The sequence below is a fragment of the Aotus nancymaae genome, unplaced genomic scaffold (assembly GCF_030222135.1).
Source record: "Aotus nancymaae isolate 86718 unplaced genomic scaffold, 86718_ANA_hifiasm-v0.15.2.pri h1tg000010l, whole genome shotgun sequence".
NCBI lineage: Eukaryota > Metazoa > Chordata > Mammalia > Primates > Aotidae > Aotus > Aotus nancymaae.
Genome location: NW_026988421.1, coordinates 2,848,141 through 2,861,717, shown reverse-complemented (window position 1 = coordinate 2,861,717; position 13,577 = coordinate 2,848,141). Strand labels below are relative to the sequence as shown.

The 13,577-nt window shown below is 49.4% G+C and overlaps 1 long non-coding RNA gene across 6 annotated transcripts in view; it reads left to right on the top strand.

Annotated features, from left to right (window-relative positions):
- The window catches only part of LOC105725220 (uncharacterized), a 92,340-nt gene extending 78,763 nt beyond the window's left edge, over nt 1-13,577 (top strand). For 2 of the 6 annotated variants that reach the window (XR_010341717.1, XR_010341713.1), the window contains exons 2-4: nt 8,652-8,860; nt 9,351-9,504; nt 9,710-13,577. This is a non-coding gene — a long non-coding RNA (uncharacterized LOC105725220). The remainder of the gene's footprint in view (nt 1-8,651; nt 8,861-9,350; nt 9,505-9,709) is intronic. The other 4 variants (XR_010341714.1, XR_010341715.1, XR_010341716.1 and 1 more) reach the window with 4 other exon arrangements.

The following is a 13,577-nucleotide window of genomic DNA, read 5'->3' as shown; positions in this document are numbered from 1 at the left end:
AACTTTTCAGAGCCTCAGTTTTCCATCTGCAAAATGGGAGTTCATTTTTCCTTCAGTCGCATGTGTTGACTCCACTGGGCACTGGGATGTGGCAGTGAACAGGACAGATAAATCCCTGGTGATGGAGGCAGACAGTCCGGAAGTCAGCCAGTATGTGGAAGTGTTTGGTGTGGAAAGTGCTGGAAGGAAGAATGCAGTTATAACTATTGTGTCTGATTCCTAGCACCCTTGGGGAGATGGAATATGTGAATAGAACAAGGAGCTGAGTGAAGTTCTCCGGAAATGTTAGCTTTTCCTCCTCTGGGTTGATATGGTAAGAATACCCTTGCCAATCTTATCAGCGTCATCGGCAGCACTGTCTTCATTATGTAAGGAAGGAGGTGGAGAAAGAGATGGAAAATCAGAAATGAGGGGAAAGAAATGAAGGTAGAAACCTGAGGGCTGGTGGGGGTAGGTGGGTTCTGGGTTTATACCCGCTAAGACGTGGGCACATGTCATCTGCCTTCTTCCCTTCTAAGCCTGCCCTCCAGCCTGTGCCCAAGCATCCTCACCCCAGCTTGTCCAGGGTGGCTGTCAGGGAAGCTCTGGGTCCAGGGACATGGCTTGGGCCCTGTGGTTCTGCACATGGACATGAGGCATTTATGACTGGATTTGGGCACAACTCTGGCATGGACACCTCCCTGTTGCCGAGAGGCCAGTGGGAGGTGAGGTTTGCTCTCTGGGCAGTTTGCTCAAGCTGAGAGCAAGGAGAACCCCTAAATGCAGACAGAAACTATTCGTGTTCATTTTATCCTTGCATTTCCAAAACTGGCTCCGGGGGTGCATTCGTACTGAAGCCATGGTCCCCGAGGGCCTGGGCATCTGGACAGCCCTCCTGGCCTGCCTTCAGGTTGGAAAATGGCTGTTAGTGATCCAGTCTCCTTTGGAGTGTTTTTAACAGCTGAATGTTTGCTTTGCCAATTTAGAATACAAGGTCCGTAAGGAAGCCATTGATAACCCCCACCGTAAGGGATGATGTGATGGGTGTAGATATAAAGCAGATGAGGGTTACTTGGAGGTGAAATGTGGTTTTCCATGCTCGCAGTTGAGGCCCTGAAATCCAAGCTCCCCCTGGGTTTCAATGGCCTGTATTTGTTTGCTTATTTTGGCTGCTCTCTGTGCTGTTGGAATCTCCTCTCGCTCGCCTCTAGCAGGGTGGAGTGACACCCATCTAATCTAAAACCATGAATCCGAGGTTCCAGGGCTGCTGCTGTCACCAAGCAGCTGTGTGACCTGGGCAGCCTCCTCAGATTCTCTGGAGTGCTGGCGGTGTTCTCCTTTTAAAGGGAGGGGGTCAAAGTGCAAAGTCAACCTTCCCCACTGCAGAATTCTGTGATTCCATGGTAACTGGCTTCGTTTGGAGAATTTGGTCAACACAAGATGAGATCACTGGAGATCATTCAGGGTTTGTGAACTGAGGCAGGGAAGTCGTGAGTTATTTGATTTGATTTTTTTACACATTCTGTATTTGGACAGAAGTGCATTGGACATACTTTGGTCTCTTTGGCTGTCAAGTCCCTGTTTATTTAACTCCTCCGGAAAGTCCTGATAATACCTTGATTAACTTCCATCTGTAAGTAAAACCTTTGTGTGAAGAGGACTCCATTCACTCCATTCACCAAAGAGGGCCTGGCCTTCAGAGGTGAGCTGTCACCAAGCGGCGCCCCAGTCAAGCGGCTTTGCTGACTTTGGTTGACCTCAGGGTGATGAGACGGGTTCTCTCATCCTGACTGTGCAGCAGCCCACGGGGGATGTGGCTTTTGGCTTTTATCCAGAAGGAATGAACAGTAAATAAATGAAGAAGTATATTAGGCTGAACCGCTGACATTTGTATGCAGGGTAGTAAATGTGTGGATGAAGAGAAGCAAAAGATATTTTAATAAATGCTTTTGTGATGGATTTTATACTAAATCATTTCTTGACGTTTCGACTAAAACCAACAGCTTAGATAATGGATCTGATGTTCATACCATGCATATACTCTGGTTTGATAAATCTTCAGCTAAGAGGACCTCCGTGAAGCTGGATTCCCTCCGGACCGGGAGGAGATTGTATGTGGAATAAATTAACATGGGGAAAGTTCTGGGGGACCTGGGACGGTTCGGACTCCGGCGCGCTCTGACTCGCAGCTGAGGCTGAATTGACGGTCTCCTTGGGTTTTCAGTTTGGGGCTGGACTGCGTTAAATAAACTCAGTGGTAGAAATGACTTTATGATGGTTATATGTTCTGAATATTTATTCAAGGAAGCAAGAGACAGCCTGGGAGGAAAATGAAGGGGCTAGTGAGTCAGTGTGTGGAGAGCTATTCTGAACGAAGTGTCCTCTCTTCCCCTCTTCCTGGTCATCCCCATCTTCTCACCGAAGACACCAAACAGGGACAAGTGTGCTGATCCCTCCAGTCCCTGGACGCAAGCTGGTGTTTGTGTCTGTTGCTGGCAAGCCCAGGCTGAGGGGTGGATTCTTGCTTCCTTGTTCTGGCCTTTGTGGCCTGGGCTGGTCTCTCTAGCTGTGGACCCCATGGGATCTCCCTACCACACTCTGGGCAGTTTCTTCCCAGCCTTTGCCCCCTTCACATCTTCCCCATGTAGAAAATTTTTCCTCGTCCTAAAAGATGCTCAAATACTGCTTCCTCCCAGAGCCTCCCTCTCCTCCCTTCGATGCAGGCAGAGACAGGTGCTCTCGGCTGTGTCTGGCCCTTATTTTCTGTCTCCTTGGACAGCGCCACCCGCAGTGTCAAGGTATTTCTTGCAGCAAAGTCTGTATATCACCAGCCATCACCAAGGGTGCAGTGCCACATAATTCAGATTCCTGAATCTGAATCTCTAGAGAGGAGCCCAGGAATCTGCATTTCTAGCAAGTGTCTGTTATAATTTGGCAGTGAGCTCCTTGGGGGCAGGGGCTGCCAAGGTCACTTTCACCCTGGTGCCTAGCACCGATGAGGCACCCAGAGGGTGAGTGTGGAATGAAGAAAGGAACAAATGAGGAAAGCAAGCTGTGAATCAGAACGAAGCCCTCATCTCACATTTTATTGTGACTTTGCATGTGTCAGGTAGTCTTCAGAATGATGAGTGGCCTCCATCCTGATCTATTACGGTGTAATAGATTAAGCCATCCTTCAGAAAAAAAATTAAAGAGCCTTGACAATGATAATTACCGTTAATATCACTCTGGACATAGGTTTACTGATTGATGAGTTTAGAATATTTGCTTCTAAAACAAGATTAAGTAATGTGAAAAATAGCCAATGGGAAGGTCAGAGAGGTGGGCGTGGCCTCGTGCTCAGAGGCATGCGCAGGAGAGAGAAATTGCATCTGTGGGGCCGGACAGGAGCTCCCCAGTAAGGCCAGCTCCCTGGGCCAGGCTCCCCAGTAAGGCCGGCTCACTGTGGACTGCAGCCTGAGGCTATGCACAAAAGTAACAGGGCCCAGTCCGCAGTGCACGGTGAGACACCATACAGCCTGTGACTGCCTGCCAGCACCTTCTTGCTCTGATTTTCCTCTTCCCGTTTTACATACTCACTCTCCCTGGTGAATAGTCCTTGGCAGGTTTCCCGAGATATCAAATTCCAGGAGAGAAAATACACAGGTCATGTGTAAGGACTAAATAGAACTCTTAGTTGGAAACGACTTTTGTCAGGTGTCTGGGAAACTGCTCTGCCTTCAGCTACGAGTTAATCAGACATAGAGCAGCGTGTCCGGAACTTGGGCAAGAGGCCCTCTTCTGCCCCCTGTCACCTCCCTGGCTCACCTTGGGCAGGTTACAACCTTTCTTGGGGCTGCAGGGTTCTCATTTCTCTAATTAGGGCCTTGGATTAGCCAGGCCAGGTTCCTTCCAGGTCTAAGAGCGTGTAATTCTAACCACCTGCCTTCAGTCCCAAAGCCACCCTCTACAGATGGGATTTATAATTCTGGGCTGCACTTAAAATACTTAGCTGGGTTGTGTGGCTGTAAAATAACCTTTAGCTTGCCTTACAACTTGCTTGGACTTTTATCTAATCATGGAAAGAGTTGAGGTGAGTGCCTTAAAAAACATTTACCATGTAGGAAAGCTTACACTGGAATGCTTTCTGTGCTGACTGTGGTGACTTACTGGGCATGTTTGCAGGTCTGAGAGATGTTACACAGATGACTGGGGAAGCGTTTCCACACAGGGTCATGGACAGGCCACAGGGAGACAGGAGTGGCAATTGCTTTGTGGGCCAGGGTGATGTGTCAGGAGGGGCTTGGCCCTGAGCACTGGTTTTCTCATCTATAAAATGGGATCACGCCTTTTCTCTAGGGTTGTGTGGATAGCGAATGCAGCAACAGATCTTGCACATATGTGAAGAGCACTTAGAGTAGTGCTGGCACCTAGCGAGAGCTCCGTGAGTATCAGATGTTATTATTACTGTCACTCAGCCACGAGCTATACTCATATTCTTCAACTACTTCCCTCTTGTCACAGACATTTTCTTTACTACTGGGGAAAGTTGTTTCTGATTTCAGAGCCCTGGTGACCTGGTTCTCCCGGGTAACTTCAGCATCAAGATATATTGCTGATCCCCAAAGGCAAACACAGTGTATTAGTCTGTTTTCATACTGCTGATAAAGACGTACCTGGGCAATTTACAAAAGAAAGAGGTTTAATGGACTTACAGTTCCAGGTGGCTGCAGAGGTCTCACAGTCATGGTGGAAGATCAGTCATGGTGGAAGATCGAGTCTTACATGGGTGGCAGCAGGCAAAGAAAGAGCTTTTGCAGGGAAACTCCCCCTTAAAAAACTATCAGATCTCTTGAGACTTACTCACTATCACCAGACAGCATGAGAAAGACCTGCCCTCATGATTCAATTAACTCCCACCAGGTCCCTCCTACAATACATGGGAATTTAAGATGAGATTTGGGTGGGGACACAGCCAAACTGTATCAGGCAGCAAGAAGACAGCAGGGAGGGATGTTCACGAGCTTCTGCCTCCTGCATTTGATTAGGGACTAGCTGGACCCAATCTTTATTTGGCCCTGAGGTCACCCTGGTTTCAATACAGGAAGTTTTGTAGCTCACAACAACCCAAGGTACCAAGAATGAAACAAACTCTGCTGTGGACTGGGGTGGTCCTGGATATCACTGGCTTTCCTGGAGGTCTGGCTGTGCTCAGGAGGAGTTTCCAGTGGGGCAATTGTGTCCTGTAAGGGACTCTGTGTGTGTGTGTCCACCCTGGCCTGTTGGCAACTTGGGCTGGGACCTGCAAGTTCTCAGCAGCTTCGTTGGATGAGTGAAAGGGTGAGGGCTGCACTGCCGCTCTCCGGGAGATGCTTGGTCCAGTGCAGCTCTTCCTGAGCGTGCGGCCTGGGAGGTCTTGCCCAGTGCCCCCAGCATGGCTGCACCAGCCCCATCCTGAGTTTATGACTCCTGGGGAGGAGGGTGGGCTTATTGTGAGCAAAGTGCTCCTCCCGTTTGTGTAGCCATTGTGTGACCCCTCCGTGGCCCTTTTGTTGCCTGCAGTATTATCTGGCAGCAGTAGTGTTTTGTTTGTTTGTTTTGTTTTGAGACAGAGTCTCGCTCTGTCACCAGGCTGCAGTGCAGTGGCTTGCTCTCGGCTCACTGCAACCTCCGCCTCCCGGGGTCAAGCGATTGGCAGCAGTAGTTTTTAAGCAGCTCTATTGAGGTACAATTAACATACCATAAAATGTGCCTGTTTTAAGTACACGTCAACAATTTTTAGTACATTCACAGAGTTGCATATCCATCACCATTATCTAAATTTAGGACCTTCTCATCAACCCGAAAACATCCCTCGTGCCTATGTGTGGCTCCCTCCATTCCCATCCCAGCCCCAGGGAGCCACCATCTCCTTTTTTCCTCTATAGATTTGCCTTTTCTGGACATTTCATATCAATGGAATCACGCAATACGTGGTCTTTTTCAGCAGCTTTATTGATTAATCTCCCTCCTGGTTCCTGGCAGGAAACAATTTGTATTTGTGTTTGGAAAGGAGCCGGGGTCAGGGAGACAGCTGCTCTTGCCTACACTGGCTGTGACCATACGCTTGCCTGGATGGCCCCATCCAGCCCCTCCTGCTCACCTGCCACTCAGGGGTCATTGGTTCCTGCATCTCTTTCTCCATCCTTGATCTTGCTGCTGAGAACCTGACCCCTGTTTCTGGTGATGCACAGGTGCCTTCACTCCCTGATCTAGATCAGAACTCATCTGCCTCCCCTCCTTCTGCATTAGTGAAGAGCATGACATTCCTTGGAGGGCAGATTTTAAGGTGGCTCTGTGCTCCTTGGTGGCCTTCTGTGACTTGCTTCTAAATGACAGAACACAGGATAGGTGATGGGATGCCTGTGATTATATGACTACGTGAGGTAAGACGATAGTGTCAGTCCTGCTGGGTCTCTCCCTCCCTGCTGGCCGTGAGGAAGCAAGTGGGGACATCACATGGACAGGAACTGTCCCTCAGCCTGTTGAAGCTGAGGGTGGCCCCCAGGCAGCAGCAAGCAGAAAAGCCAAAGCCGTTTACAGCTGTGAGGAACCGAATCCTGTCAACCACCACGAGCTAGGCTTGTGATTCCTTCCAGTCAAGCCTGGAAATGAGACCTCTGTTCCAGCTGACACTTCACTTGCAGCCCGGAACACACTTTACCTCCTGAGGATGTCTTCTCAGAGTCACATGCCTGCCCCTCTAGCCTGCACTGCCTCCCCAGCCTTCTCTTGCAACCCCACTGCCCTTCCTTGTGTTTGGCCTCACTGTTTTGCCCCTGGATGATTGCAGTGGGCTCCTGTTAATATCCCTGTCCACAGTCTCTCCCAACCCACCTCCCCGCTTCAGTGCCAGCTCCACCCTGATGCCCTGCACACCACTGCCTGCAGGAAAGTTCAAGGTCCTCACTGTGGCCTACTGGGACTGCCATAGCCCAGTCCTAGGAGCCTCCTCCAGTTTTACTTCTGCTCCTCCTGACCACATCCCCATGTTGCAGCCACATTGAACCACCTGACCATTCTAAGACAGTCTGGGCTTGTCTCACCTCTGTGATTTGGCATCTGCTGTTCTCCCTGCTTTAGTGTCAAGCACCTCTGATGTTCAATAAACATCTTTAGAATGACTGCTGGAGTGAATAACCGGCTGACCACTTCAATACGTGAGCCATAACCCCAAGCTGAGCCGTGGGCCATGGGCATCCTAAGGCCCCTTGGTTTATAGGGAGTTAGGTGTGCAGGCCAGGTGGATGGGGATAGCAGGGGAGGTGGGTTTCAAACATCAGGGTTCACGGTAGTCGGCTTTGCAGATCTGAAGGTCATGGTCCCTCTCCTACCGAGGCTGCCGCTCTCCTGAGCACGGTGGCCACGGTACCTACAGCCCCTGATATTCTTTCTGCTTCAGCGCCCTCCTGCATCTACTGCTGGTGGCCCCAACATGTGGACGACAACTTGATAAAAGTCTCAAACTACGTGGAAAGGGCCGGAGATACTGATGAACACTGTCGTTAAAATCGGGCCCACTCACCCCACAGATGCCCTTCCCCTCCCTGCGTATCTCCCTCCCCAGCACTTTGGTGCACATGTTTTCTTCATCAATTTGCTTGTTTTCACTCTCCCCCAGTTAGACTGTAAGCCCCGTGAGGGCAGGCATCTCTCTGTTCCGGTGATATCTGCATCCCTGAGACTGGAATGACGTGGAGGGCACCCATCCCACCGCATAGCTCTCCCTACACCCGGCTGCCTCCCTTCTTGATCTTTCTAAAATTCAAAGCTGTCATGTCGTCCCTTTGCTTAAGTGATTTTATTGTCTTCCCATTCACTTTAGGATGAAGAAAAATAACCTTTATCTCTAGATATGTTTCATTTTATTAACTTATTCCACCCAGATTAAGGTAAAAAAGAAAACCCAAAACTGCTCCTTTGTCAATTACACTTCAATCTAACCCAAACTATCATTCTAGCCCTAACCCTAAAGTCTGAGATAGATTTCTGAATTTTTCTTCCTAGAGTATACTAGAGTATTTTCTTTTCTTTCTTTTTTTGGAGACGGAGTCTCGCTTGTTGCCCAGACTGGAGTGCAGTGGTGCAATCTTGGCTCACTGCAACCTCTGTCTCTTGGGTTTCAAGCAATTCTTCAGCATGAGCCTCCTGAGTAGCTGGGATTACAGGCACCTGCCACCATGCCCAGTTAATTTTTGTATTTTTAGTAGAGATGGGGTTTCACCATGTTGGCCAGCTGGTCTCCAACTCCTGAGCTCAGGTGATCCACCTGTCTTGGCCTCCCAAAATGCTGGGATTACAGGCGTGGGCCCTTTCACCCGGCCTAGGAAGAAAATAATTTCAGTTTATTTTCATAGGTGATATAATGATTAATCCTTAAAGCCGCTGGTAGGTTCCTTTCTGGTTATTGTAATTTTAGGGTTGCAGAGCTAAGAGTGTGAGGGTAGAGAGTCTGAGAACCAGATGGTGTCCAAGCAAACGGGGATTTCTTAATTGGGTGGGATGGGGGCAGTGGCAGAGGTGGCCGTGGGTTTGGCTGTATAATCCTCACATGGGTCATGACCCTTTGCCAGCCCATCCCTGTGTGATGATGGATATGGGTGAGGGTGAATGACTTCCCAATATTGTTTCTATCCATTTCATTTTCTTTGCAGAGGGAAGAGAGAAGCCCCTCCCATCCGCTTCTTTTGGGGCTTGTTAAGCCATCGCCTTGGGGGCCGGCTGATCAGCGGTGTGCGGCAGCCAGCAGCCAGCGGCTTCAGCAGGCAGGAGCAAGGACAGCCTGTGGCTACTGCAACCCCACTGCCCGGCCACGCTTCGTGATGGGGGAGAGTGCCTTGGGAGGAATATAAAGGCAAATCATGTTAGCATCACAGAGCCCACTTAATTCTATATGGGTTGGTATTTGGGAAAGAAATAGAGGACAAATCAGTGTTGGACCCTATAGCTGGGCAGTGGCCAGTACACATTGCAAGGTCTTAAAGTCAGTGTGCTTTTCAGGGTGATTTTTTTTTTGCTGTCCCTGAGTCAGTGGAATAGAATGGAAATGCCGTGTCTAGCTATTTTAGGGAGCACAGTGTGAAGAAGACAGCCTCTCCTAAGCTAGCACTGCTTGTGCAATACCTGGTCCTTAGCAGTTAAAATGAAGCACTTTGTCACCAACCGTAGAGCCCCCCAAAACACCCTCATTTGGTGTTTTTGTTCCATTTTCAACCATGAATTGCATCCACTGCTTCCAGCACTGATGTTAGGTCCTTCTGTGTTGGATCAAAACCAAATGCTGGTTTATGTCAACTTAAGGAAGGAAACTGGCAAATGTGCGAACTCATCTCCATGGTGTGCTTCCACCCCAGAGGCTGCACGAGAGGGAAAAAGGTGCTTCATGTCCCAACCAAAAGTATTCTCTTTCTGAGGACTGCTGCCCAAGTGTGAAGTAGGAGACTTGTGCAGTTCAAGGGCGCCCGTGCAATGCTCACGCGGAGCCGTTTTCTCAGCCAGGCGTGACAGGTATGGAGCCGGCCCTGGGAAGTGGGGTTTACAGTGACAACCCCTGGCTCAGGGCTAAGGAGCTTTAGGAGTGGTGGAATCTCACTGTACCACTTGCAAACAGAAGCTGCATCCCTGCATGGGGAGGAACGGGTCGCCTCCCGTGCAGGGGCAAACATTCGGTGGAGGGGAATGAGGAGGTTGGCTGCTTGCTCTTTTCTTTCAGCAGTGACATCTCCACTCTGCCTGTCCTGCCTTTCTGGAAAGGTGGGTCCGGGCACAAAGGCGCAAGTGGATTGGAGGCTCCCAAAGCTTCTCCCTGTGTCGTCTCCCAGTTGGCTGCTGGGTCCAGTGGTGGCCGCCCCTTGGGTACCAGGGACTCCTAGTTCCACAATGGGAAACTCAGGGTACAGTTGTAAGTTCTGTCCTTGTGCTCACCCCCTTCTGCTGTCTCCTCCAGTAACGCTTGTGATTTGGTCTCTGCAGGGCTCCCAGAGGCCCATGGAGTGGAGCTATTGAAGTCCTGCCGATGGGAGCCACTCTCTGGCAGTGGTCACCAAGGTACCCATGGCCTCCAGAGGCCACAAAGAATGGATAATTGCAACCCACAGGTCTCCTTCGGATTTCCTCCAAGCCCTCTGGTCGGCGAAGGCTCTGTGGCAAGTCTGGGGTTTGGTCTTCACTTTTGTGGTGCCAATTAACTTCATCTTCCTTTTCTCTGTGGTCGGTGGAATTACTCTGCACTCTTTGCATGATGTTTAGTGATTCTCATCGACTGTGGAGCAGCCTGCTGGGACGCTGCCAGCTGAATTTAACAAGCCCACTTACTGCAGGATTCCCACTGCTTTCCTGGGCTAGCAATTCCTCAACCAAAGGCAAGTTTCCCAGGAGATCCTTGAGAAGGTGCCTCATTATTAATATTTTGATGTTGAAACTGTTCATTGTGAAGTTGCTTGCAAGGTGGGCCAGTGTGTTTGGGAAGAACAGAGTGGGCATTGAGCGAACTGGGGGCAGGGTGGGGTTGAGACTCCACTCCCTCCACCTTTGTCCTTCCCTCTTCTTCTTCTCGCTCACCCTCAGAACCCCCAGGCCCCTTCCAGGCTGCAGCCCCTCATGTCCTCTCCATGCATTGACACTGAAAGCTCCCTCGTGGTAGCTGGTGACTAGGCATGAATGCATGGCAATCGTTGGCTTGTTTCCACTCCTGGATAACTTTTTCTTTCTTTTCATATTAGTTAAAGCCTCTCATGTCTTAACGAAAGGGGGTCACTCACGTGAGGTTTTCGGTGCACCAGGTGGGTAGGTTCTGAACTTATGGCCCCCTTCCATGTCTCAAAATCTGGATGACCATGTGCGCAGGGCCAAGCTGTGCCTGGCCAAATGGCTCCAAGCAGGAGCATCAGGCTGTGTGGTAGAGACGGGTGGTGACCCTCTAGCCCCTGATGCTCCAGCTGTAGCTGCAGAGTGTACAAGGGGAGAGTCTCTGGATTCCATGGACCAAAGAGGAAAGGACACCCATGGGTATATTCAGAAACATGAAGCACCCTGTGCGATGCACCTGCACCCAGGCTGATGGGGACGCCTGCAAGGACAGACTGGGGCATGACGTAGGGGGAGGCAGATTTGCTTTAGAAAACACACACTAGGAAAGTGGAATTTGCCATCAGGCCCTGCCTGATGGGGTGGTCAGGCTAAGGGGTGGTCAGGCTAAGGGGTGGTTAGGCTAAGGGGTGGTTTGCTTACTACACCTGGAATCTATGACCCAAGAGCTGATGAAACAGTTCAGGAACAAAATCAGTCAAATAAATTAAGAAGAATGATGCTTACAAATGTAGTATGGGGTTAGATCTTGACAAGGATTCACTGATATCTTCCCAGATTCCCCAACATGGGGGCAAACTCCTAGGAGAAAGGCCATGCTTCTTTGGAGAGACTGAGTGGCGTTCTCTAGGTCTAGAGCAGCACCATCCAGAATGCCTTTCTGGGAATGGTCTTCATCTGTGCTGTCCAAGATGGTAGCTGAGCATGCAGTGTGGTTAGTGCAATGAAAGAACTGAATATTTGATTTCATTTACTTTTAATTAATTTAAATTTAAATCTGAATGCCCAGATGCGGCTAGTGGCTACGTGGTGGATGGTGCGGTCTAGGCCAGTGTGCAGAGATGATAGTGGGGACAGAGCACTGGAGGGAAGTGGAGAGGTGACCCTGGAGAGGTGGTGGGAACAGATTGAGAGGACCTTGGAAGGTGGTGAGCAATTCGAGACTTGTCCCTGGGGATGACAGGAAGCCACTGAGGGGTCTAAGCAGGTGAATGAGTACACAGATTGATAATTTAAAAGACTTCTCACCCCCGACCCCAACCTGGAGTCCATGTAGAGGAAGAATGGGGCCAGGAGGGCAGCCAGAGAAGGCTATCGTGTGTGGAAAATCCATCCACGTGCACACCTACACACATGCATGTGCCAATTGGTGCAGAATTGTGGGGAATGCTTATTGCCAGGAGCCATGCCGAGCACTCTGTGTGTCAGATAATCCCACCACCAGCTCCGTGAAAATATTCTGAAGGGAAGACTGTAGGGCTTTGTGGCCAAGCTATTGATTGTTGAAAGGCAGAGAGAGGCACAGAGAGAGACTGAAGAGGGCTCTAATGCCTGGCTTGCAGGTCCGGGCAGCACCTCTCAGAGGGGAAGGCCACGAGGAGAAGCAGGTTAGTCTACACTGAGTTTGGGTTTTGCACCTCCCCACCCCTGACACCTTGAGTAAAGCCCAGGAGCCCACCCGTCTTGAGCAGACCCCACCCTTAGGTCCCGTTCCTCCACCTGGGGACAGGAGGGCAGGCTTCCCAGAAAAGGGGGAGGCTGACCCTGGACAGAGTCTGGAACGCCTGGCAGAGGTGTCTCTTCCTGCCCAGAAGGAGTGCTCCTCTCTTCCTGCCCAGAAGGAGTGCTCCTCTCTTCCTGTCCATAAGGAGTGCTCCTTTCCCCTTGGCATTAGAGGGGAGATGCTGTAAGCAAAGTGGAGGCTTCCGGGCAGAGCGACGCTGAGTGGTGGTTCTTGCAGAGGCCACACTGAGAAGCAGAAACAGTGCTGGCCACACTCATGGCCTCTGAGAAAGGTGTCAGCAGTGCAGAGGGGAGATCAAGGTGCTCCTGTGGGACCGCGTTCCAAAAAACAGTGTGGCAAGTTTCTAACTCATAAAGTTGCCATTTGTTTATTTGTTTATTTTGTTTTTTTCAGGCAGGGTCTTGCTCTGTGGCCCAGGCTGGACTGCAGTGGCACGATCTTGGCTCACTGCAACTCGGGCTCCCCGGTTCCAGAGATTCTCAATTTGAGTCTCTCAAGTAGGAAGGATCACAAACATGCACCAACACACCTGCTAATTTCTGTATTTTTAGTAGAGATGAGGTTTTGCTGTGTTGGCCAGGCTGGTCTGGAACTCGTGACCTCAAGTGATCCAGCCACTATGGCCTCCCAAAGTTCTAAGATTACAGGCGTGGACCACCACGCTCCGCTGCCATTTATTTTATATATATATATATTTTAAAAGCATTTCCTGCTTTGAAAGAATGCTTGTCAGTTGAACTAAACCAGTTCTGTCTGAATTTATCCTTCTTTATCAACTTTGAAGAAATAGTCATGGGCATGGGCAAAGTATTAGCTGGTGAGGATGTTCTTCATGGCATGGCTTATCTCAATACGTGGCATTTATTTGGGCAAACACACAATGCTACAACTCTGCACCCTTTAAATGACATGAAAAGAAAATATTTAAGGGCTTGAAAGTTATTCAGATTATGTTTACAACTGAGAAAAAGACATGTAGAGTATAATTGTACTTTTGTTTTAAAAAACACACAAAAATATATACACTTATGGAAAAAATTGGAAAAATATACCAAAAATTGTGGTTATTCTGGGAAGAAGAATTAGAATTATGAATGTCTTAGACTTTTCTTCTCTTTCTTCATTTTTATAAATTTCCTACCAAAAGTGTATATTACTGAGGAATTAGAAAACAAACAAGCAAACAAACAAACAAACACATTTTCGTCTTTTGAAGGACAAGCCAGAAGGAGGCTGTGGTGGAGGCATG